Consider the following 19106-nt stretch of genomic DNA (forward strand, 5'->3'; position numbering starts at 1 on the left):
CGACACTCTGGAAACTCTTTATTTATTGAAATACTGAATTGCTGCAGTTCCACTCTGGAAAGAAAGAATGCTCGAAAAGGGAAGGCTTTTCGCAGAGGTATATTAATTGGAAATTAATATTACAAATTCCTTGGCAACAATAAAAAACGAATGTACCTACCAGGTTTCGAATCTGGGACCTTCCGCGTGTTAGGCGGATGTGATAACCACTACACCATAGGTACGACACTCTGGAAACTCTTTATTTATTAAAATATTGAATTGCTGCAGTTCCACTCTGGAAAGAAAGGATGCTAGAAAAGGGAAGGGATTTCGCAGAGGTATATTAAATGGAAATTAATATTACAAATTCCTTGGCAACAATAAAAAACGAATGTACCTACCAGGTTTCGAACCTGAGACCTTCCGCGTGTTAGGCGGATGTGATAACCACTACACCATAGGTACGACAATCTGGAAACTCTTTATTTATTAAAATATTGAATTGCTGCAGTTCCACTCTGGAAAGAAAGGATGCTCGAAAAGGGAAGGGATTTCGCAGAGGTATATTAAATGGAAATTAATATTACAAATTCCTTGGCAACAATAAAAAACGAATGTGCCTACCAGGTTTCGAATCTGGGACCTTCCGCGTGTTAGGCGGATGTGATAACCACTACACCATAGGTACGACACTCTGGAAACTCTTTATTTATTGAAATACTGAATTGCTGCAGTTCCACTCTGGAAAGAAAGGATGCTAGAAAAGGGAAGGGATTTCGCAGAGGTATATTAAATGGAAATTAATATTACAAATTCCTTGGCAACAATAAAAAACGAATGTACCTACCAGGTTTCGAACCTGGGACCTTCCGCGTGTTAGGCGGATGTGATAACCACTACACCATAGGTACGACACTCTGCAAATTCTTTATTTATTGAAATACTGAATTGCTGCAGTTCCACTCTGGAAAGAAAGGATGCTCGAAAAGGGAAGGGATTTCGCAGAGGTATATTAAATGGAAATTAATATTACAAATTCCTTGGTAACAATAAAAAACGAGTGTACCTACCAGGTTTCGAACCTGGGACCTTCCGCGTGTTAGGCGGATGTGATAACCACTACACCATAGGTACGACACTCTGCAAACTCTTTATTTATTGAAATACTGAATTGCTGCAGTTCCACTCTGGAAAGAAAGGATGCTCGAAAAGGGAAGGGATTTCGCAGAGGTATATTAAATGGAAATTAATATTACAAATTCCTTGGTAACAATAAAAAACGAACGTACCTACCAGGTTTCGAACCTGGGACCTTCCGCGTGTTAGGCGGATGTGATAACCACTACACCATAGGTACGACACTCTGCAAACTCTTTATTTATTGAAATACTGAATTGCTGCAGTTCCACTCTGGAAAGAAAGGATGCTCGAAAAGGGAAGGGATTTCGCAGAGGTATATTAAATGGAAATTAATATTACAAATTCCTTGGTAACAATAAAAAACGAACGTACCTACCAGGTTTCGAACCTGGGACCTTCCGCGTGTTAGGCGGATGTGATAACCACTACACCATAGGTACGACACTCTGGAAACTCTTTATTTATTAAAATATTGAATTGCTGCAGTTCCACTCTGGAAAGAAAGGATGCTAGAAAAGGGAAGGGATTTCGCAGAGGTATATTAAATGGAAATTAATATTACAAATTCCTTGGTAACAATAAAAAACGAACGTACCTACCAGGTTTCGAACCTGGGACCTTCCGCGTGTTAGGCGGATGTGATAACCACTACACCATAGGTACGACACTCTGCAAACTCTTTATTTATTGAAATACTGAATTGCTGCAGTTCCACTCTGGAAATAAAGGATGCTCGAAAAGGGAAGGGATTTCGCAGAGGTATATTAAATGGAAATTAATATTACAAATTCCTTGGTAACAATAAAAAACGAGTGTACCTACCAGGTTTCGAACCTGGGACCTTCCGCGTGTTAGGCGGATGTGATAACCACTACACCATAGGTACGACACTCTGCAAACTCTTTATTTATTGAAATACTGAATTGCTGCAGTTCCACTCTGGAAAGAAAGGATGCTCGAAAAGGGAAGGGATTTCGCAGAGGTATATTAAATGGAAATTAATATTACAAATTCCTTGGTAACAATAAAAAACGAGTGTACCTACCAGGTTTCGAACCTGGGACCTTCCGCGTGTTAGGCGGATGTGATAACCACTACACCATAGGTACGACACTCTGCAAACTCTTTATTTATTGAAATACTGAATTGCTGCAGTTCCACTCTGGAAAGAAAGGATGCTCGAAAAGGGAAGGGATTTCGCAGAGGTATATTAAATGGAAATTAATATTACAAATTCCTTGGTAACAATAAAAAACGAACGTACCTACCAGGTTTCGAACCTGGGACCTTCCGCGTGTTAGGCGGATGTGATAACCACTACACCATAGGTACGACACTCTGCAAACTCTTTATTTATTGAAATACTGAATTGCTGCAGTTCTACTCTGGAAAGAAAGGATGCTCGAAAAGGGAAGGGATTTCGCAGAGGTATATTAAATGGAAATTAATATTACAAATTCCTTGGTAACAATAAAAAACGAGTGTACCTACCAGGTTTCGAACCTGGGACCTTCCGCGTGTTAGGCGGATGTGATAACCACTACACCATAGGTACGACACTCTGCAAACTCTTTATTTATTGAAATACTGAATTGCTGCAGTTCCACTCTGGAAAGAAAGGATGCTCGAAAAGGGAAGGGATTTCGCAGAGGTATATTAAATGGAAATTAATATTACAAATTCCTTGGTAACAATAAAAAACGAGTGTACCTACCAGGTTTCGAACCTGGGACCTTCCGCGTGTTAGGCGGATGTGATAACCACTACACCATAGGTACGACACTCTGCAAACTCTTTATTTATTGAAATACTGAATTGCTGCAGTTCCACTCTGGAAATAAAGGATGCTCGAAAAGGGAAGGGATTTCGCAGAGGTATATTAAATGGAAATTAATATTACAAATTCCTTGGTAACAATAAAAAACGAGTGTACCTACCAGGTTTCGAACCTGGGACCTTCCGCGTGTTAGGCGGATGTGATAACCACTACACCATAGGTACGACACTCTGCAAACTCTTTATTTATTGAAATACTGAATTGCTGCAGTTCCACTCTGGAAATAAAGGATGCTCGAAAAGGGAAGGGATTTCGCAGAGGTATATTAAATGGAAATTAATATTACAAATTCCTTGGTAACAATAAAAAACGAGTGTACCTACCAGGTTTCGAACCTGGGACCTTCCGCGTGTTAGGCGGATGTGATAACCACTACCCCATAGGTACGACACTCTGCAAACTCTTTATTTATTGAAATACTGAATTGCTGCAGTTCCACTCTGGAAATAAAGGATGCTCGAAAAGGGAAGGGATTTCGCAGAGGTATATTAAATGGAAATTAATATTACAAATTCCTTGGTAACAATAAAAAACGAGTGTACCTACCAGGTTTCGAACCTGGGACCTTCCGCGTGTTAGGCGGATGTGATAACCACTACACCATAGGTACGACACTCTGCAAACTCTTTATTTATTGAAATACTGAATTGCTGCAGTTCCACTCTGGAAATAAAGGATGCTCGAAAAGGGAAGGGATTTCGCAGAGGTATATTAAATGGAAATTAATATTACAAATTCCTTGGTAACAATAAAAAACGAGTGTACCTACCAGGTTTCGAACCTGGGACCTTCCGCGTGTTAGGCGGATGTGATAACCACTACACCATAGGTACGACACTCTGCAAACTCTTTATTTATTGAAATACTGAATTGCTGCAGTTCCACTCTGGAAATAAAGGATGCTCGAAAAGGGAAGGGATTTCGCAGAGGTATATTAAATGGAAATTAATATTACAAATTCCTTGGTAACAATAAAAAACAAGTGTACCTACCAGGTTTCGAACCTGGGACCTTCCGCGTGTTAGGCGGATGTGATAACCACTACACCATAGGTACGACACTCTGCAAACTCTTTATTTATTGAAATACTGAATTGCTGCAGTTCCACTCTGGAAATAAAGGATGCTCGAAAAGGGAAGGGATTTCGCAGAGGTATATTAAATGGAAATTAATATTACAAATTCCTTGGTAACAATAAAAAACGAGTGTACCTACCAGGTTTCGAACCTGGGACCTTCCGCGTGTTAGGCGGATGTGATAACCACTACACCATAGGTACGACACTCTGCAAACTCTTTATTTATTGAAATACTGAATTGCTGCAGTTCCACTCTGGAAAGAAAGGATGCTCGAAAAGGGAAGGGATTTCGCAGAGGTATATTAAATGGAAATTAATATTACAAATTCCTTGGTAACAATAAAAAACGAACGTACCTACCAGGTTTCGAACCTGGGACCTTCCGCGTGTTAGGTGGATGTGATAACCACTACACCATAGGTACGACACTCTGCAAACTCTTTATTTATTGAAATACTGAATTGCTGCAGTTCCACTCTGGAAAGAAAGGATGCTCGAAAAGGGAAGGGATTTCGCAGAGGTATATTAAATGGAAATTAATATTACAAATTCCTTGGTAACAATAAAAAACGAGTGTACCTACCAGGTTTCGAACCTGGGACCTTCCGCGTGTTAGGCGGATGTGATAACCACTACACCATAGGTACGACACTCTGCAAACTCTTTATTTATTGAAATACTGAATTGCTGCAGTTCCACTCTGGAAAGAAAGGATGCTCGAAAAGGGAAGGGATTTCGCAGAGGTATATTAAATGGAAATTAATATTACAAATTCCTTGGTAACAATAAAAAACGAACGTACCTACCAGGTTTCGAACCTGGGACCTTCCGCGTGTTAGGCGGATGTGATAACCACTACACCATAGGTACGACACTCTGGAAACTCTTTATTTATTAAAATATTGAATTGCTGCAGTTCCACTCTGGAAAGAAAGGATGCTCGAAAAGGGAAGGGATTTCGCAGAGGTATATTAAATGGAAATTAATATTACAAATTCCTTGGTAACAATAAAAAACGAGTGTACCTACCAGGTTTCGAACCTGGGACCTTCCGCGTGTTAGGCGGATGTGATAACCACTACACCATAGGTACGACACTCTGCAAACTCTTTATTTATTGAAATACTGAATTGCTGCAGTTCCACTCTGGAAATAAAGGATGCTCGAAAAGGGAAGGGATTTCGCAGAGGTATATTAAATGGAAATTAATATTACAAATTCCTTGGTAACAATAAAAAACGAGTGTACCTACCAGGTTTCGAACCTGGGACCTTCCGCGTGTTAGGCGGATGTGATAACCACTACACCATAGGTACGACACTCTGCAAACTCTTTATTTATTGAAATACTGAATTGCTGCAGTTCCACTCTGGAAAGAAAGGATGCTCGAAAAGGGAAGGGATTTCGCAGAGGTATATTAAATGGAAATTAATATTACAAATTCCTTGGTAACAATAAAAAACGAACGTACCTACCAGGTTTCGAACCTGGGACCTTCCGCGTGTTAGGCGGATGTGATAACCACTACACCATAGGTACGACACTCTGCAAACTCTTTATTTATTGAAATACTGAATTGCTGCAGTTCCACTCTGGAAAGAAAGGATGCTCGAAAAGGGAAGGGATTTCGCAGAGGTATATTAAATGGAAATTAATATTACAAATTCCTTGGTAACAATAAAAAACGAGTGTACCTACCAGGTTTCGAACCTGGGACCTTCCGCGTGTTAGGCGGATGTGATAACCACTACACCATAGGTACGACACTCTGCAAACTCTTTATTTATTGAAATACTGAATTGCTGCAGTTCCACTCTGGAAAGAAAGGATGCTCGAAAAGGGAAGGGATTTCGCAGAGGTATATTAAATGGAAATTAATATTACAAATTCCTTGGTAACAATAAAAAACGAACGTACCTACCAGGTTTCGAACCTGGGACCTTCCGCGTGTTAGGCGGATGTGATAACCACTACACCATAGGTACGACACTCTGCAAACTCTTTATTTATTGAAATACTGAATTGCTGCAGTTCCACTCTGGAAAGAAAGGATGCTCGAAAAGGGAAGGGATTTCGCAGAGGTATATTAAATGGAAATTAATATTACAAATTCCTTGGTAACAATAAAAAACGAGTGTACCTACCAGGTTTCGAACCTGGGACCTTCCGCGTGTTAGGCGGATGTGATAACCACTACACCATAGGTACGACACTCTGCAAACTCTTTATTTATTGAAATACTGAATTGCTGCAGTTCCACTCTGGAAAGAAAGGATGCTCGAAAAGGGAAGGGATTTCGCAGAGGTATATTAAATGGAAATTAATATTACAAATTCCTTGGTAACAATAAAAAACGAGTGTACCTACCAGGTTTCGAACCTGGGACCTTCCGCGTGTTAGGCGGATGTGATAACCACTACACCATAGGTACGACACTCTGCAAACTCTTTATTTATTGAAATACTGAATTGCTGCAGTTCCACTCTGGAAAGAAAGGATGCTCGAAAAGGGAAGGGATTTCGCAGAGGTATATTAAATGGAAATTAATATTACAAATTCCTTGGTAACAATAAAAAACGAGTGTACCTACCAGGTTTCGAACCTGGGACCTTCCGCGTGTTAGGCGGATGTGATAACCACTACACCATAGGTACGACACTCTGCAAACTCTTTATTTATTGAAATACTGAATTGCTGCAGTTCCACTCTGGAAAGAAAGGATGCTCGAAAAGGGAAGGGATTTCGCAGAGGTATATTAAATGGAAATTAATATTACAAATTCCTTGGTAACAATAAAAAACGAGTGTACCTACCAGGTTTCGAACCTGGGACCTTCCGCGTGTTAGGCGGATGTGATAACCACTACACCATAGGTACGACACTCTGCAAACTCTTTATTTATTGAAATACTGAATTGCTGCAGTTCCACTCTGGAAAGAAAGGATGCTCGAAAAGGGAAGGGATTTCGCAGAGGTATATTAAATGGAAATTAATATTACAAATTCCTTGGTAACAATAAAAAACGAGTGTACCTACCAGGTTTCGAACCTGGGACCTTCCGCGTGTTAGGCGGATGTGATAACCACTACACCATAGGTACGACACTCTGCAAACTCTTTATTTATTGAAATACTGAATTGCTGCAGTTCCACTCTGGAAAGAAAGGATGCTCGAAAAGGGAAGGGATTTCGCAGAGGTATATTAAATGGAAATTAATATTACAAATTCCTTGGTAACAATAAAAAACGAGTGTACCTACCAGGTTTCGAACCTGGGACCTTCCGCGTGTTAGGCGGATGTGATAACCACTACACCATAGGTACGACACTCTGCAAACTCTTTATTTATTGAAATACTGAATTGCTGTAGTTCCACTCTGGAAAGAAAGGATGCTCGAAAAGGGAAGGGATTTCGCAGAGGTATATTAAATGGAAATTAATATTACAAATTCCTTGGTAACAATAAAAAACGAACGTACCTACCAGGTTTCGAACCTGGGACCTTCCGCGTGTTAGGCGGATGTGATAACCACTACACCATAGCTACGACACTCTGCAAACTCTTTATTTATTGAAATACTGAATTGCTGCAGTTCCACTCTGGAAAGAAAGGATGCTCGAAAAGGGAAGGGATTTCGCAGAGGTATATTAAATGGAAATTAATATTACAAATTCCTTGGTAACAATAAAAAACGAGTGTACCTACCAGGTTTCGAACCTGGGACCTTCCGCGTGTTAGGCGGATGTGATAACCACTACACCATAGGTACGACACTCTGCAAACTCTTTATTTATTGAAATACTGAATTGCTGCAGTTCCACTCTGGAAAGAAAGGATGCTCGAAAAGGGAAGGGATTTCGCAGAGGTATATTAAATGGAAATTAATATTACAAATTCCTTGGTAACAATAAAAAACGAGTGTACCTACCAGGTTTCGAACCTGGGACCTTCCGCGTGTTAGGCGGATGTGATAACCACTACACCATAGGTACGACACTCTGCAAACTCTTTATTTATTGAAATACTGAATTGCTGCAGTTCCACTCTGGAAAGAAAGGATGCTAGAAAAGGGAAGGGATTTCGCAGAGGTATATTAAATGGAAATTAATATTACAAATTCCTTGGCAACAATAAAAAGCGAATGTACCTACCAGGTTTCGAACCTCGGACCTTCCGCGTGTTAGGCGGATGTGATAACCACTACACCATAGGTACGACACTCTGGAAACTCTTTATTTATTAAAATATTGAATTGCTGCAGTTCCACTCTAGAAAGAAAGGATGCTCGAAAAGGGAAGGGATTTCGCAGAGGTATATTAAATGGAAATTAATATTACAAATTCCTTGGCAACAATAAAAAGCGAATGTACCTACCAGGTTTCGAACCTGGGACCTTCCGCGTGTTAGGCGGATGTGATAACCACTACACCATAGGTACGACACTCTGGAAACTCTTTATTTATTAAAATATTGAATTGCTGCAGTTCCACTATAGAAAGAAAGGATGCTCGAAAAGGGAAGGGATTTCGCAGAGGTATATTAAATGGAAATTAATATTACAAATTCCTTGGCAACAATAAAAAGCGAATGTACCTACCAGGTTTCGAACCTGGGACCTTCCGCGTGTTAGGCGGATGTGATAACCACTACACCATAGGTACGACACTCTGGAAACTCTTTATTTATTAAAATATTGAATTGCTGCAGTTCCACTATAGAAAGAAAGGATGCTCGAAAAGGGAAGGGATTTCGCAGAGGTATATTAAATGGAAATTAATATTACAAATTCCTTGGCAACAATAAAAAGCGAATGTACCTACCAGGTTTCGAACCTGGGACCTTCCGCGTGTTAGGCGGATGTGATAACCACTACACCATAGGTACGACACTCTGGAAACTCTTTATTTATTAAAATATTGAATTGCTGCAGTTCCACTCTAGAAAGAAAGGATGCTCGAAAAGGGAAGGGATTTCGCAGAGGTATATTAAATGGAAATTAATATTACAAATTCCTTGGCAACAATAAAAAGCGAATGTACCTACCAGGTTTCGAACCTGGGACCTTCCGCGTGTTAGGCGGATGTGATAACCACTACACCATAGGTACGACACTCTTGAAACTCTTTATTTATTAAAATATTGAATTGCTGCAGTTCCACTCTAGAAAGAAAGGATGCTCGAAAAGGGAAGGGATTTCGCAGAGGTATATTAAATGGAAATTAATATTACAAATTCCTTGGCAACAATAAAAAGCGAATGTACCTACCAGGTTTCGAACCTGGGACCTTCCGCGTGTTAGGCGGATGTGATAACCACTACACCATAGGTACGACACTCTGGAAACTCTTTATTTATTAAAATATTGAATTGCTGCAGTTCCACTCTAGAAAGAAAGGATGCTCGAAAAGGGAAGGGATTTCGCAGAGGTATATTAAATGGAAATTAATATTACAAATTCCTTGGCAACAATAAAAAGCGAATGTACCTACCAGGTTTCGAACCTGGGACCTTCCGCGTGTTAGGCGGATGTGATAACCACTACACCATAGGTACGACACTCTGGAAACTCTTTATTTATTAAAATATTGAATTGCTGCAGTTCCACTATAGAAAGAAAGGATGCTCGAAAAGGGAAGGGATTTCGCAGAGGTATATTAAATGGAAATTAATATTACAAATTCCTTGGCAACAATAAAAAGCGAATGTACCTACCAGGTTTCGAACCTGGGACCTTCCGCGTGTTAGGCGGATGTGATAACCACTACACCATAGGTACGACACTCTGGAAACTCTTTATTTATTAAAATATTGAATTGCTGCAGTTCCACTCTAGAAAGAAAGGATGCTCGAAAAGGGAAGGGATTTCGCAGAGGTATATTAAATGGAAATTAATATTACAAATTCCTTGGCAACAATAAAAAGCGAATGTACCTACCAGGTTTCGAACCTGGGACCTTCCGCGTGTTAGGCGGATGTGATAACCACTACACCATAGGTACGACACTCTGGAAACTCTTTATTTATTAAAATATTGAATTGCTGCAGTTCCACTCTAGAAAGAAAGGATGCTCGAAAAGGGAAGGGATTTCGCAGAGGTATATTAAATGGAAATTAATATTACAAATTCCTTGGCAACAATAAAAAGCGAATGTACCTACCAGGTTTCGAACCTGGGACCTTCCGCGTGTTAGGCGGATGTGATAACCACTACACCATAGGTACGACACTCTGGAAACTCTTTATTTATTAAAATATTGAATTGCTGCAGTTCCACTCTAGAAAGAAAGGATGCTCGAAAAGGGAAGGGTTTTCGCAGAGGTATATTAAATGGAAATTAATATTACAAATTCCTTGGCAACAATAAAAAGCGAATGTACCTACCAGGTTTCGAACCTGGGACCTTCCGCGTGTTAGGCGGATGTGATAACCACTACACCATAGGTACGACACTCTGGAAACTCTTTATTTATTAAAATATTGAATTGCTGCAGTTCCACTATAGAAAGAAAGGATGCTCGAAAAGGGAAGGGATTTCGCAGAGGTATATTAAATGGAAATTAATATTACAAATTCCTTGGCAACAATAAAAAGCGAATGTACCTACCAGGTTTCGAACCTGGGACCTTCCGCGTGTTAGGCGGATGTGATAACCACTACACCATAGGTACGACACTCTGGAAACTCTTTATTTATTAAAATATTGAATTGCTGCAGTTCCACTCTAGAAAGAAAGGATGCTCGAAAAGGGAAGGGATTTCGCAGAGGTATATTAAATGGAAATTAATATTACAAATTCCTTGGCAACAATAAAAAGCGAATGTACCTACCAGGTTTCGAACCTGGGACCTTCCGCGTGTTAGGCGGATGTGATAACCACTACACCATAGGTACGACACTCTGGAAACTCTTTATTTATTAAAATATTGAATTGCTGCAGTTCCACTCTAGAAAGAAAGGATGCTCGAAAAGGGAAGGGATTTCGCAGAGGTATATTAAATGGAAATTAATATTACAAATTCCTTGGCAACAATAAAAAGCGAATGTACCTACCAGGTTTCGAACCTGGGACCTTCCGCGTGTTAGGCGGATGTGATAACCACTACACCATAGGTACGACACTCTTGAAACTTTTATTTATTAAAATATTGAATTGCTGCAGTTCCATTCTAGAAAGAAAGGATGCTCGAAAAGGGAAGGGATTTCGCAGAGGTATATTAAATGGAAATTAATATTACAAATTCCTTGGCAACAATAAAAAGCGAATGTACCTACCAGGTTTCGAATCTGGGACCTTCCGCGTGTTAGGCGGATGTGATAACCACTACACCATAGGTACGACACTCTTGAAACTTTTATTTATTAAAATATTGAATTGCTGCAGTTCCACTCTAGAAAGAAAGGATGCTCGAAAAGGGAAGGGATTTCGCAGAGGTATATTAAATGGAAATTAATATTACAAATTCCTTGGCAACAATAAAAAGCGAATGTACCTACCAGGTTTCGAATCTGGGACCTTCCGCGTGTTAGGCGGATGTGATAACCACTACACCATAGGTACGACACTCTTGAAACTTTTATTTATTAAAATATTGAATTGCTGCAGTTCCACTCTAGAAAGAAAGGATGCTCGAAAAGGGAAGGGATTTCGCAGAGGTATATTAAATGGAAATTAATATTACAAATTCCTTGGCAACAATAAAGAGCGAATGTACCTACCAGGTTTCGAACCTGGGACCTTCCGCGTGTTAGGCGGATGTGATAACCACTACACCATAGGTACGACACTCTGGGAACTCTTTATTTATTAAAATATTGAATTGCTGCAGTTCCACTCTAGAAAGAAAGGATGCTCGAAAAGGGAAGGGATTTCGCAGAGGTATATTAAATGGAAATTAATATTACAAATTCCTTGGCAACAATAAAAAGCGAATGTACCTACCAGGTTTCGAACCTGGGACCTTCCGCGTGTTAGGCGGATGTGATAACCACTACACCATAGGTACGACACTCTTGAAACTTTTATTTATTAAAATATTGAATTGCTGCAGTTCCACTCTAGAAAGAAAGGATGCTCGAAAAGGGAAGGGATTTCGCAGAGGTATATTAAATGGAAATTAATATTACAAATTCCTTGGCAACAATAAAAAGCGAATGTACCTACCAGGTTTCGAATCTGGGACCTTCCGCGTGTTAGGCGGATGTGATAACCACTACACCATAGGTACGACACTCTTGAAACTTTTATTTATTAAAATATTGAATTGCTGCAGTTCCACTCTAGAAAGAAAGGATGCTCGAAAAGGGAAGGGATTTCGCAGAGGTATATTAAATGGAAATTAATATTACAAATTCCTTGGCAACAATAAAAAGCGAATGTACCTACCAGGTTTCGAACCTGGGACCTTCCGCGTGTTAGGCGGATGTGATAACTACTACACCATAGGTACGACACTCTTGAAACTTTTATTTATTAAAATATTGAATTGCTGCAGTTCCACTCTAGAAAGAAAGGATGCTCGAAAAGGGAAGGGATTTCGCAGAGGTATATTAAATGGAAATTAATATTACAAATTCCTTGGCAACAATAAAAAGCGAATGTACCTACCAGGTTTCGAACCTGGGACCTTCCGCGTGTTAGGCGGATGTGATAACCACTACACCATAGGTACGACACTCTTGAAACTTTTATTTATTAAAATATTGAATTGCTGCAGTTCCACTCTAGAAAGAAAGGATGCTCGAAAAGGGAAGGGATTTCGCAGAGGTATATTAAATGGAAATTAATATTACAAATTCCTTGGCAACAATAAAAAACGAACGTACCTAGCAGGTTTCGAATCTGGGACCTTCCGCGTGTTAGGCGGATGTGATAACCACTACACCATAGGTACGACACTCTGGAAACTTTTATTTATTAAAATATTGAATTGCTGCAGTTCCACTCTAGAAAGAAAGGATGCTCGAAAAGGGAAGGGATTTCGCAGAGGTATATTAAATGGAAATTAATATTACAAATTCCTTGGCAACAATAAAAAGCGAATGTACCTACCAGGTTTCGAATCTGGGACCTTCCGCGTGTTAGGCGGATGTGATAACCACTACACCATAGGTACGACACTCTTGAAACTTTTATTTATTAAAATATTGAATTGCTGCAGTTCCACTCTAGAAAGAAAGGATGCTCGAAAAGGGAAGGGATTTCGCAGAGGTATATTAAATGGAAATTAATATTACAAATTCCTTGGCAACAATAAAAAACGAACGTACCTACCAGGTTTCGAATCTGGGACCTTCCGCGTGTTAGGCGGCTGTGATAACCACTACACCATAGGTACGACACTCTGGAAACTTTTATTTATTAAAATATTGAATTGCTGCAGTTCCACTCTAGAAAGAAAGGATGCTCGAAAAGGGAAGGGATTTCGCAGAGGTATATTAAATGGAAATTAATATTACAAATTCCTTGGCAACAATAAAAAGCGAATGTACCTACCAGGTTTCGAATCTGGGACCTTCCGCGTGTTAGGCGGATGTGATAACCACTACACCATAGGTACGACACTCTGGAAACTTTTATTTATTAAAATATTGAATTGCTGCAGTTCCACTCTAGAAAGAAAGGATGCTCGAAAAGGGAAGGGATTTCGCAGAGGTATATTAAATGGAAATTAATATTACAAATTCCTTGGCAACAATAAAAAGCGAATGTACCTACCAGGTTTCGAACCTCGGACCTTCCGCGTGTTAGGCGGATGTGATAACCACTACACCATAGGTACGACACTCTGGAAACTTTTATTTATTAAAATATTGAATTGCTGCAGTTCCACTCTAGAAAGAAAGGATGCTCGAAAAGGGAAGGGATTTCGCAGAGGTATATTAAATGGAAATTAATATTACAAATTCCTTGGCAACAATAAAAAACGAACGTACCTACCAGGTTTCGAATCTGGGACCTTCCGCGTGTTAGGCGGATGTGATAACCACTACACCATAGGTACGACACTCTTGAAACTTTTATTTATTAAAATATTGAATTGCTGCAGTTCCACTCTAGAAAGAAAGGATGCTCGAAAAGGGAAGGGATTTCGCAGAGGTATATTAAATGGAAATTAATATTACAAATTCCTTGGCAACAATAAAAAACGAACGTACCTACCAGGTTTCGAATCTGGGACCTTCCGCGTGTTAGGCGGATGTGATAACCACTACACCATAGGTACGACACTCTTGAAACTTTTATTTATTAAAATATTGAATTGCTGCAGTTCCACTCTAGAAAGAAAGGATGCTCGAAAAGGGAAGGGATTTCGCAGAGGTATATTAAATGGAAATTAATATTACAAATTCCTTGGCAACAATAAAAAGCGAATGTACCTACCAGGTTTCGAACCTCGGACCTTCCGCGTGTTAGGCGGATGTGATAACCACTACACCATAGGTACGACACTCTGGAAACTTTTATTTATTAAAATATTGAATTGCTGCAGTTCCACTCTAGAAAGAAAGGATGCTCGAAAAGGGAAGGGATTTCGCAGAGGTATATTAAATGGAAATTAATATTACAAATTCCTTGGCAACAATAAAAAGCGAACGTACCTACCAGGTTTCGAATCTGGGACCTTCCGCGTGTTAGGCGGATGTGATAACCACTACACCATAGGTACGACACTCTGGAAACTTTTATTTATTAAAATATTGAATTGCTGCAGTTCCACTCTAGAAAGAAAGGATGCTCGAAAAGGGAAGGGATTTCGCAGAGGTATATTAAATGGAAATTAATATTACAAATTCCTTGGCAACAATAAAAAGCGAATGTACCTACCAGGTTTCGAATCTGGGACCTTCCGTGTGTTAGGCGGATGTGATAACCACTACACCATAGGTACGACACTCTTGAAACTTTTATTTATTAAAATATTGAATTGCTGCAGTTCCACTCTAGAAAGAAAGGATGCTCGAAAAGGGAAGGGATTTCGCAGAGGTATATTAAATGGAAATTAATATTACAAATTCCTTGGCAACAATAAAAAGCGAATGTACCTACCAGGTTTCGAATCTGGGACCTTCCGCGTGTTAGGCGGATGTGATAACCACTACACCATAGGTACGACACTCTTGAAACTTTTATTTATTAAAATATTGAATTGCTGCAGTTCCACTCTAGAAAGAAAGGATGCTCGAAAAGGGAAGGGATTTCGCAGAGGTATATTAAATGGAAATTAATATTACAAATTCCTTGGCAACAATAAAAAGCGAATGTACCTACCAGGTTTCGAACCTCGGACCTTCCGCGTGTTAGGCGGATGTGATAACCACTACACCATAGGTACGACACTCTGGAAACTTTTATTTATTAAAATATTGAATTGCTGCAGTTCCACTCTAGAAAGAAAGGATGCTCGAAAAGGGAAGGGATTTCGCAGAGGTATATTAAATGGAAATTAATATTACAAATTCCTTGGCAACAATAAAAAGCGAACGTACCTACCAGGTTTCGAATCTGGGACCTTCCGCGTGTTAGGCGGATGTGATAACCACTACACCATAGGTACGACACTCTGGAAACTTTTATTTATTAAAATATTGAATTGCTGCAGTTCCACTCTAGAAAGAAAGGATGCTCGAAAAGGGAAGGGATTTCGCAGAGGTATATTAAATGGAAATTAATATTACAAATTCCTTGGCAACAATAAAAAGCGAATGTACCTACCAGGTTTCGAATCTGGGACCTTCCGCGTGTTAGGCGGATGTGATAACCACTACACCATAGGTACGACACTCTTGAAACTTTTATTTATTAAAATATTGAATTGCTGCAGTTCCACTCTAGAAAGAAAGGATGCTCGAAAAGGGAAGGGATTTCGCAGAGGTATATTAAATGGAAATTAATATTACAAATTCCTTGGCAACAATAAAAAACGAACGTACCTACCAGGTTTCGAATCTGGGACCTTCCGCGTGTTAGGCGGATGTGATAACCACTACACCATAGGTACGACACTCTGGAAACTTTTATTTATTAAAATATTGAATTGCTGCAGTTCCACTCTAGAAAGAAAGGATGCTCGAAAAGGGAAGGGATTTCGCAGAGGTATATTAAATGGAAATTAATATTACAAATTCCTTGGCAACAATAAAAAGCGAATGTACCTACCAGGTTTCGAATCTGGGACCTTCCGCGTGTTAGGCGGATGTGATAACCACTACACCATAGGTACGACACTCTTGAAACTTTTATTTATTAAAATATTGAATTGCTGCAGTTCCACTCTAGAAAGAAAGGATGCTCGAAAAGGGAAGGGATTTCGCAGAGGTATATTAAATGGAAATTAATATTACAAATTCCTTGGCAACAATAAAAAACGAACGTACCTACCAGGTTTCGAATCTGGGACCTTCCGCGTGTTAGGCGGATGTGATAACCACTACACCATAGGTACGACACTCTGGAAACTTTTATTTATTAAAATATTGAATTGCTGCAGTTCCACTCTAGAAAGAAAGGATGCTCGAAAAGGGAAGGGATTTCGCAGAGGTATATTAAATGGAAATTAATATTACAAATTCCTTGGCAACAATAAAAAACGAACGTACCTACCAGGTTTCGAATCTGGGACCTTCCGCGTGTTAGGCGGATGTGATAACCACTACACCATAGGTACGACACTCTTGAAACTTTTATTTATTAAAATATTGAATTGCTGCAGTTCCACTCTAGAAAGAAAGGATGCTCGAAAAGGGAAGGGATTTCGCAGAGGTATATTAAATGGAAATTAATATTACAAATTCCTTGGCAACAATAAAAAACGAACGTACCTACCAGGTTTCGAATCTGGGACCTTCCGCGTGTTAGGCGGATGTGATAACCACTACACCATAGGTACGACACTCTGGAAACTTTTATTTATTAAAATATTGAATTGCTGCAGTTCCACTCTAGAAAGAAAGGATGCTCGAAAAGGGAAGGGATTTCGCAGAGGTATATTAAATGGAAATTAATATTACAAATTCCTTGGCAACAATAAAAAGCGAATGTACCTACCAGGTTTCGAACCTCGGACCTTCCGCGTGTTAGGCGGATGTGATAACCACTACACCATAGGTACGACACTCTGGAAACTTTTATTTATTAAAATATTGAATTGCTGCAGTTCCACTCTAGAAAGAAAGGATGCTCGAAAAGGGAAGGGATTTCGCAGAGGTATATTAAATGGAAATTAATATTACAAATTCCTTGGCAACAATAAAAAGCGAATGTACCTACCAGGTTTCGAACCTCGGACCTTCCGCGTGTTAGGCGGATGTGATAACCACTACACCATAGGTACGACACTCTGGAAACTTTTATTTATTAAAATATTGAATTGCTGCAGTTCCACTCTAGAAAGAAAGGATGCTCGAAAAGGGAAGGGATTTCGCAGAGGTATATTAAATGGAAATTAATATTACAAATTCCTTGGCAACAATAAAAAACGAACGTACCTACCAGGTTTCGAATCTGGGACCTTCCGCGTGTTAGGCGGATGTGATAACCACTACACCATAGGTACGACACTCTTGAAACTTTTATTTATTAAAATATTGAATTGCTGCAGTTCCACTCTAGAAAGAAAGGATGCTCGAAAAGGGAAGGGATTTCGCAGAGGTATATTAAATGGAAATTAATATTACAAATTCCTTGGCAACAATAAAAAACGAACGTACCTACCAGGTTTCGAATCTGGGACCTTCCGCGTGTTAGGCGGATGTGATAACCACTACACCATAGGTACGACACTCTTGAAACTTTTATTTATTAAAATATTGAATTGCTGCAGTTCCACTCTAGAAAGAAAGGATGCTCGAAAAGGGAAGGGATTTCGCAGAGGTATATTAAATGGAAATTAATATTACAAATTCCTTGGCAACAATAAAAAGCGAATGTACCTACCAGGTTTCGAACCTCGGACCTTCCGCGTGTTAGGCGGATGTGATAACCACTACACCATAGGTACGACACTCTGGAAACTTTTATTTATTAAAATATTGAATTGCTGCAGTTCCACTCTAGAAAGAAAGGATGCTCGAAAAGGGAAGGGATTTCGCAGAGGTATATTAAATGGAAATTAATATTACAAATTCCTTGGCAACAATAAAAAGCGAACGTACCTACCAGGTTTCGAATCTGGGACCTTCCGCGTGTTAGGCGGATGTGATAACCACTACACCATAGGTACGACACTCTGGAAACTTTTATTTATTAAAATATTGAATTGCTGCAGTTCCACTCTAGAAAGAAAGGATGCTCGAAAAGGGAAGGGATTTCGCAGAGGTATATTAAATGGAAATTAATATTACAAATTCCTTGGCAACAATAAAAAGCGAATGTACCTACCAGGTTTCGAATCTGGGACCTTCCGTGTGTTAGGCGGATGTGATAACCACTACACCATAGGTACGACACTCTTGAAACTTTTATTTATTAAAATATTGAATTGCTGCAGTTCCACTCTAGAAAGAAAGGATGCTCGAAAAGGGAAGGGATTTCGCAGAGGTATATTAAATGGAAATTAATATTACAAATTCCTTGGCAACAATAAAAAGCGAATGTACCTACCAGGTTTCGAATCTGGGACCTTCCGCGTGTTAGGCGGATGTGATAACCACTACACCATAGGTACGACACTCTTGAAACTTTTATTTATTAAAATATTGAATTGCTGCAGTTCCACTCTAGAAAGAAAGGATGCTCGAAAAGGGAAGGGATTTCGCAGAGGTATATTAAATGGAAATTAATATTACAAATTCCTTGGCAACAATAAAAAGCGAATGTACCTACCAGGTTTCGAACCTCGGACCTTCCGCGTGTTAGGCGGATGTGATAACCACTACACCATAGGTACGACACTCTGGAAACTTTTATTTATTAAAATATTGAATTGCTGCAGTTCCACTCTAGAAAGAAAGGATGCTCGAAAAGGGAAGGGATTTCGCAGAGGTATATTAAATGGAAATTAATATTACAAATTCCTTGGCAACAATAAAAAGCGAACGTACCTACCAGGTTTCGAATCTGGGACCTTCCGC

General features: G+C 39.3%; 47 non-coding genes across 47 annotated transcripts; all 47 read right to left on the reverse strand.

Annotated features, from left to right (window-relative positions):
* Positions 1 to 374: 374 nt before the first annotated feature.
* On the reverse strand, positions 375 to 447 carry TRNAV-AAC (transfer RNA valine (anticodon AAC)). The gene has a single exon. It is a non-coding gene; the product is annotated as a tRNA-Val (tRNA).
* Positions 448 to 820: 373 nt separating this feature from the next.
* Positions 821 to 893, reverse strand: TRNAV-AAC (transfer RNA valine (anticodon AAC)). Its single transcript has one exon. It is a non-coding gene; the product is annotated as a tRNA-Val (tRNA).
* A 150-nt stretch (positions 894 to 1043) lies between these two features.
* On the reverse strand, positions 1044 to 1116 carry TRNAV-AAC (transfer RNA valine (anticodon AAC)). Its single transcript has one exon. It is a non-coding gene; the product is annotated as a tRNA-Val (tRNA).
* Positions 1117 to 1266: 150 nt separating this feature from the next.
* Positions 1267 to 1339, reverse strand: TRNAV-AAC (transfer RNA valine (anticodon AAC)). The gene has a single exon. It is a non-coding gene; the product is annotated as a tRNA-Val (tRNA).
* Positions 1340 to 1489: 150 nt separating this feature from the next.
* TRNAV-AAC (transfer RNA valine (anticodon AAC)) lies at positions 1490 to 1562 on the reverse strand. The gene has a single exon. It is a non-coding gene; the product is annotated as a tRNA-Val (tRNA).
* A 150-nt stretch (positions 1563 to 1712) lies between these two features.
* TRNAV-AAC (transfer RNA valine (anticodon AAC)) lies at positions 1713 to 1785 on the reverse strand. The gene has a single exon. It is a non-coding gene; the product is annotated as a tRNA-Val (tRNA).
* A 150-nt stretch (positions 1786 to 1935) lies between these two features.
* Positions 1936 to 2008, reverse strand: TRNAV-AAC (transfer RNA valine (anticodon AAC)). Its single transcript has one exon. It is a non-coding gene; the product is annotated as a tRNA-Val (tRNA).
* A 150-nt stretch (positions 2009 to 2158) lies between these two features.
* On the reverse strand, positions 2159 to 2231 carry TRNAV-AAC (transfer RNA valine (anticodon AAC)). The gene has a single exon. It is a non-coding gene; the product is annotated as a tRNA-Val (tRNA).
* Positions 2232 to 2381: 150 nt separating this feature from the next.
* Positions 2382 to 2454, reverse strand: TRNAV-AAC (transfer RNA valine (anticodon AAC)). Its single transcript has one exon. It is a non-coding gene; the product is annotated as a tRNA-Val (tRNA).
* Positions 2455 to 2604: 150 nt separating this feature from the next.
* TRNAV-AAC (transfer RNA valine (anticodon AAC)) lies at positions 2605 to 2677 on the reverse strand. Its single transcript has one exon. It is a non-coding gene; the product is annotated as a tRNA-Val (tRNA).
* A 150-nt stretch (positions 2678 to 2827) lies between these two features.
* TRNAV-AAC (transfer RNA valine (anticodon AAC)) lies at positions 2828 to 2900 on the reverse strand. Its single transcript has one exon. It is a non-coding gene; the product is annotated as a tRNA-Val (tRNA).
* A 150-nt stretch (positions 2901 to 3050) lies between these two features.
* On the reverse strand, positions 3051 to 3123 carry TRNAV-AAC (transfer RNA valine (anticodon AAC)). The gene has a single exon. It is a non-coding gene; the product is annotated as a tRNA-Val (tRNA).
* A 373-nt stretch (positions 3124 to 3496) lies between these two features.
* Positions 3497 to 3569, reverse strand: TRNAV-AAC (transfer RNA valine (anticodon AAC)). Its single transcript has one exon. It is a non-coding gene; the product is annotated as a tRNA-Val (tRNA).
* A 150-nt stretch (positions 3570 to 3719) lies between these two features.
* On the reverse strand, positions 3720 to 3792 carry TRNAV-AAC (transfer RNA valine (anticodon AAC)). The gene has a single exon. It is a non-coding gene; the product is annotated as a tRNA-Val (tRNA).
* A 150-nt stretch (positions 3793 to 3942) lies between these two features.
* Positions 3943 to 4015, reverse strand: TRNAV-AAC (transfer RNA valine (anticodon AAC)). The gene has a single exon. It is a non-coding gene; the product is annotated as a tRNA-Val (tRNA).
* A 150-nt stretch (positions 4016 to 4165) lies between these two features.
* Positions 4166 to 4238, reverse strand: TRNAV-AAC (transfer RNA valine (anticodon AAC)). Its single transcript has one exon. It is a non-coding gene; the product is annotated as a tRNA-Val (tRNA).
* Positions 4239 to 4611: 373 nt separating this feature from the next.
* TRNAV-AAC (transfer RNA valine (anticodon AAC)) lies at positions 4612 to 4684 on the reverse strand. Its single transcript has one exon. It is a non-coding gene; the product is annotated as a tRNA-Val (tRNA).
* Positions 4685 to 4834: 150 nt separating this feature from the next.
* TRNAV-AAC (transfer RNA valine (anticodon AAC)) lies at positions 4835 to 4907 on the reverse strand. Its single transcript has one exon. It is a non-coding gene; the product is annotated as a tRNA-Val (tRNA).
* A 150-nt stretch (positions 4908 to 5057) lies between these two features.
* TRNAV-AAC (transfer RNA valine (anticodon AAC)) lies at positions 5058 to 5130 on the reverse strand. The gene has a single exon. It is a non-coding gene; the product is annotated as a tRNA-Val (tRNA).
* A 150-nt stretch (positions 5131 to 5280) lies between these two features.
* TRNAV-AAC (transfer RNA valine (anticodon AAC)) lies at positions 5281 to 5353 on the reverse strand. The gene has a single exon. It is a non-coding gene; the product is annotated as a tRNA-Val (tRNA).
* A 150-nt stretch (positions 5354 to 5503) lies between these two features.
* Positions 5504 to 5576, reverse strand: TRNAV-AAC (transfer RNA valine (anticodon AAC)). Its single transcript has one exon. It is a non-coding gene; the product is annotated as a tRNA-Val (tRNA).
* A 150-nt stretch (positions 5577 to 5726) lies between these two features.
* Positions 5727 to 5799, reverse strand: TRNAV-AAC (transfer RNA valine (anticodon AAC)). Its single transcript has one exon. It is a non-coding gene; the product is annotated as a tRNA-Val (tRNA).
* Positions 5800 to 5949: 150 nt separating this feature from the next.
* TRNAV-AAC (transfer RNA valine (anticodon AAC)) lies at positions 5950 to 6022 on the reverse strand. The gene has a single exon. It is a non-coding gene; the product is annotated as a tRNA-Val (tRNA).
* Positions 6023 to 6172: 150 nt separating this feature from the next.
* On the reverse strand, positions 6173 to 6245 carry TRNAV-AAC (transfer RNA valine (anticodon AAC)). Its single transcript has one exon. It is a non-coding gene; the product is annotated as a tRNA-Val (tRNA).
* A 150-nt stretch (positions 6246 to 6395) lies between these two features.
* TRNAV-AAC (transfer RNA valine (anticodon AAC)) lies at positions 6396 to 6468 on the reverse strand. The gene has a single exon. It is a non-coding gene; the product is annotated as a tRNA-Val (tRNA).
* A 150-nt stretch (positions 6469 to 6618) lies between these two features.
* On the reverse strand, positions 6619 to 6691 carry TRNAV-AAC (transfer RNA valine (anticodon AAC)). The gene has a single exon. It is a non-coding gene; the product is annotated as a tRNA-Val (tRNA).
* A 150-nt stretch (positions 6692 to 6841) lies between these two features.
* On the reverse strand, positions 6842 to 6914 carry TRNAV-AAC (transfer RNA valine (anticodon AAC)). Its single transcript has one exon. It is a non-coding gene; the product is annotated as a tRNA-Val (tRNA).
* Positions 6915 to 7064: 150 nt separating this feature from the next.
* TRNAV-AAC (transfer RNA valine (anticodon AAC)) lies at positions 7065 to 7137 on the reverse strand. The gene has a single exon. It is a non-coding gene; the product is annotated as a tRNA-Val (tRNA).
* Positions 7138 to 7287: 150 nt separating this feature from the next.
* Positions 7288 to 7360, reverse strand: TRNAV-AAC (transfer RNA valine (anticodon AAC)). Its single transcript has one exon. It is a non-coding gene; the product is annotated as a tRNA-Val (tRNA).
* A 373-nt stretch (positions 7361 to 7733) lies between these two features.
* On the reverse strand, positions 7734 to 7806 carry TRNAV-AAC (transfer RNA valine (anticodon AAC)). The gene has a single exon. It is a non-coding gene; the product is annotated as a tRNA-Val (tRNA).
* Positions 7807 to 7956: 150 nt separating this feature from the next.
* On the reverse strand, positions 7957 to 8029 carry TRNAV-AAC (transfer RNA valine (anticodon AAC)). The gene has a single exon. It is a non-coding gene; the product is annotated as a tRNA-Val (tRNA).
* Positions 8030 to 8402: 373 nt separating this feature from the next.
* Positions 8403 to 8475, reverse strand: TRNAV-AAC (transfer RNA valine (anticodon AAC)). Its single transcript has one exon. It is a non-coding gene; the product is annotated as a tRNA-Val (tRNA).
* A 150-nt stretch (positions 8476 to 8625) lies between these two features.
* Positions 8626 to 8698, reverse strand: TRNAV-AAC (transfer RNA valine (anticodon AAC)). Its single transcript has one exon. It is a non-coding gene; the product is annotated as a tRNA-Val (tRNA).
* Positions 8699 to 8848: 150 nt separating this feature from the next.
* TRNAV-AAC (transfer RNA valine (anticodon AAC)) lies at positions 8849 to 8921 on the reverse strand. Its single transcript has one exon. It is a non-coding gene; the product is annotated as a tRNA-Val (tRNA).
* A 150-nt stretch (positions 8922 to 9071) lies between these two features.
* Positions 9072 to 9144, reverse strand: TRNAV-AAC (transfer RNA valine (anticodon AAC)). Its single transcript has one exon. It is a non-coding gene; the product is annotated as a tRNA-Val (tRNA).
* Positions 9145 to 9294: 150 nt separating this feature from the next.
* On the reverse strand, positions 9295 to 9367 carry TRNAV-AAC (transfer RNA valine (anticodon AAC)). Its single transcript has one exon. It is a non-coding gene; the product is annotated as a tRNA-Val (tRNA).
* Positions 9368 to 9517: 150 nt separating this feature from the next.
* Positions 9518 to 9590, reverse strand: TRNAV-AAC (transfer RNA valine (anticodon AAC)). The gene has a single exon. It is a non-coding gene; the product is annotated as a tRNA-Val (tRNA).
* A 150-nt stretch (positions 9591 to 9740) lies between these two features.
* TRNAV-AAC (transfer RNA valine (anticodon AAC)) lies at positions 9741 to 9813 on the reverse strand. The gene has a single exon. It is a non-coding gene; the product is annotated as a tRNA-Val (tRNA).
* A 150-nt stretch (positions 9814 to 9963) lies between these two features.
* On the reverse strand, positions 9964 to 10036 carry TRNAV-AAC (transfer RNA valine (anticodon AAC)). The gene has a single exon. It is a non-coding gene; the product is annotated as a tRNA-Val (tRNA).
* A 150-nt stretch (positions 10037 to 10186) lies between these two features.
* On the reverse strand, positions 10187 to 10259 carry TRNAV-AAC (transfer RNA valine (anticodon AAC)). The gene has a single exon. It is a non-coding gene; the product is annotated as a tRNA-Val (tRNA).
* Positions 10260 to 10409: 150 nt separating this feature from the next.
* On the reverse strand, positions 10410 to 10482 carry TRNAV-AAC (transfer RNA valine (anticodon AAC)). The gene has a single exon. It is a non-coding gene; the product is annotated as a tRNA-Val (tRNA).
* Positions 10483 to 10632: 150 nt separating this feature from the next.
* Positions 10633 to 10705, reverse strand: TRNAV-AAC (transfer RNA valine (anticodon AAC)). The gene has a single exon. It is a non-coding gene; the product is annotated as a tRNA-Val (tRNA).
* A 150-nt stretch (positions 10706 to 10855) lies between these two features.
* TRNAV-AAC (transfer RNA valine (anticodon AAC)) lies at positions 10856 to 10928 on the reverse strand. Its single transcript has one exon. It is a non-coding gene; the product is annotated as a tRNA-Val (tRNA).
* Positions 10929 to 11078: 150 nt separating this feature from the next.
* TRNAV-AAC (transfer RNA valine (anticodon AAC)) lies at positions 11079 to 11151 on the reverse strand. Its single transcript has one exon. It is a non-coding gene; the product is annotated as a tRNA-Val (tRNA).
* A 593-nt stretch (positions 11152 to 11744) lies between these two features.
* Positions 11745 to 11817, reverse strand: TRNAV-AAC (transfer RNA valine (anticodon AAC)). The gene has a single exon. It is a non-coding gene; the product is annotated as a tRNA-Val (tRNA).
* Positions 11818 to 11967: 150 nt separating this feature from the next.
* TRNAV-AAC (transfer RNA valine (anticodon AAC)) lies at positions 11968 to 12040 on the reverse strand. The gene has a single exon. It is a non-coding gene; the product is annotated as a tRNA-Val (tRNA).
* A 593-nt stretch (positions 12041 to 12633) lies between these two features.
* TRNAV-AAC (transfer RNA valine (anticodon AAC)) lies at positions 12634 to 12706 on the reverse strand. Its single transcript has one exon. It is a non-coding gene; the product is annotated as a tRNA-Val (tRNA).
* Between the last annotated feature and the right edge of the window lie 6400 nt (positions 12707 to 19106).

The sequence above is a fragment of the Parasteatoda tepidariorum genome, chromosome 8, assembly GCF_982258835.1.
Source record: "Parasteatoda tepidariorum strain Cologne lab strain chromosome 8, Ptep-v5.0, whole genome shotgun sequence".
Taxonomy (NCBI): Eukaryota; Metazoa; Arthropoda; class Arachnida; order Araneae; family Theridiidae; genus Parasteatoda; species Parasteatoda tepidariorum.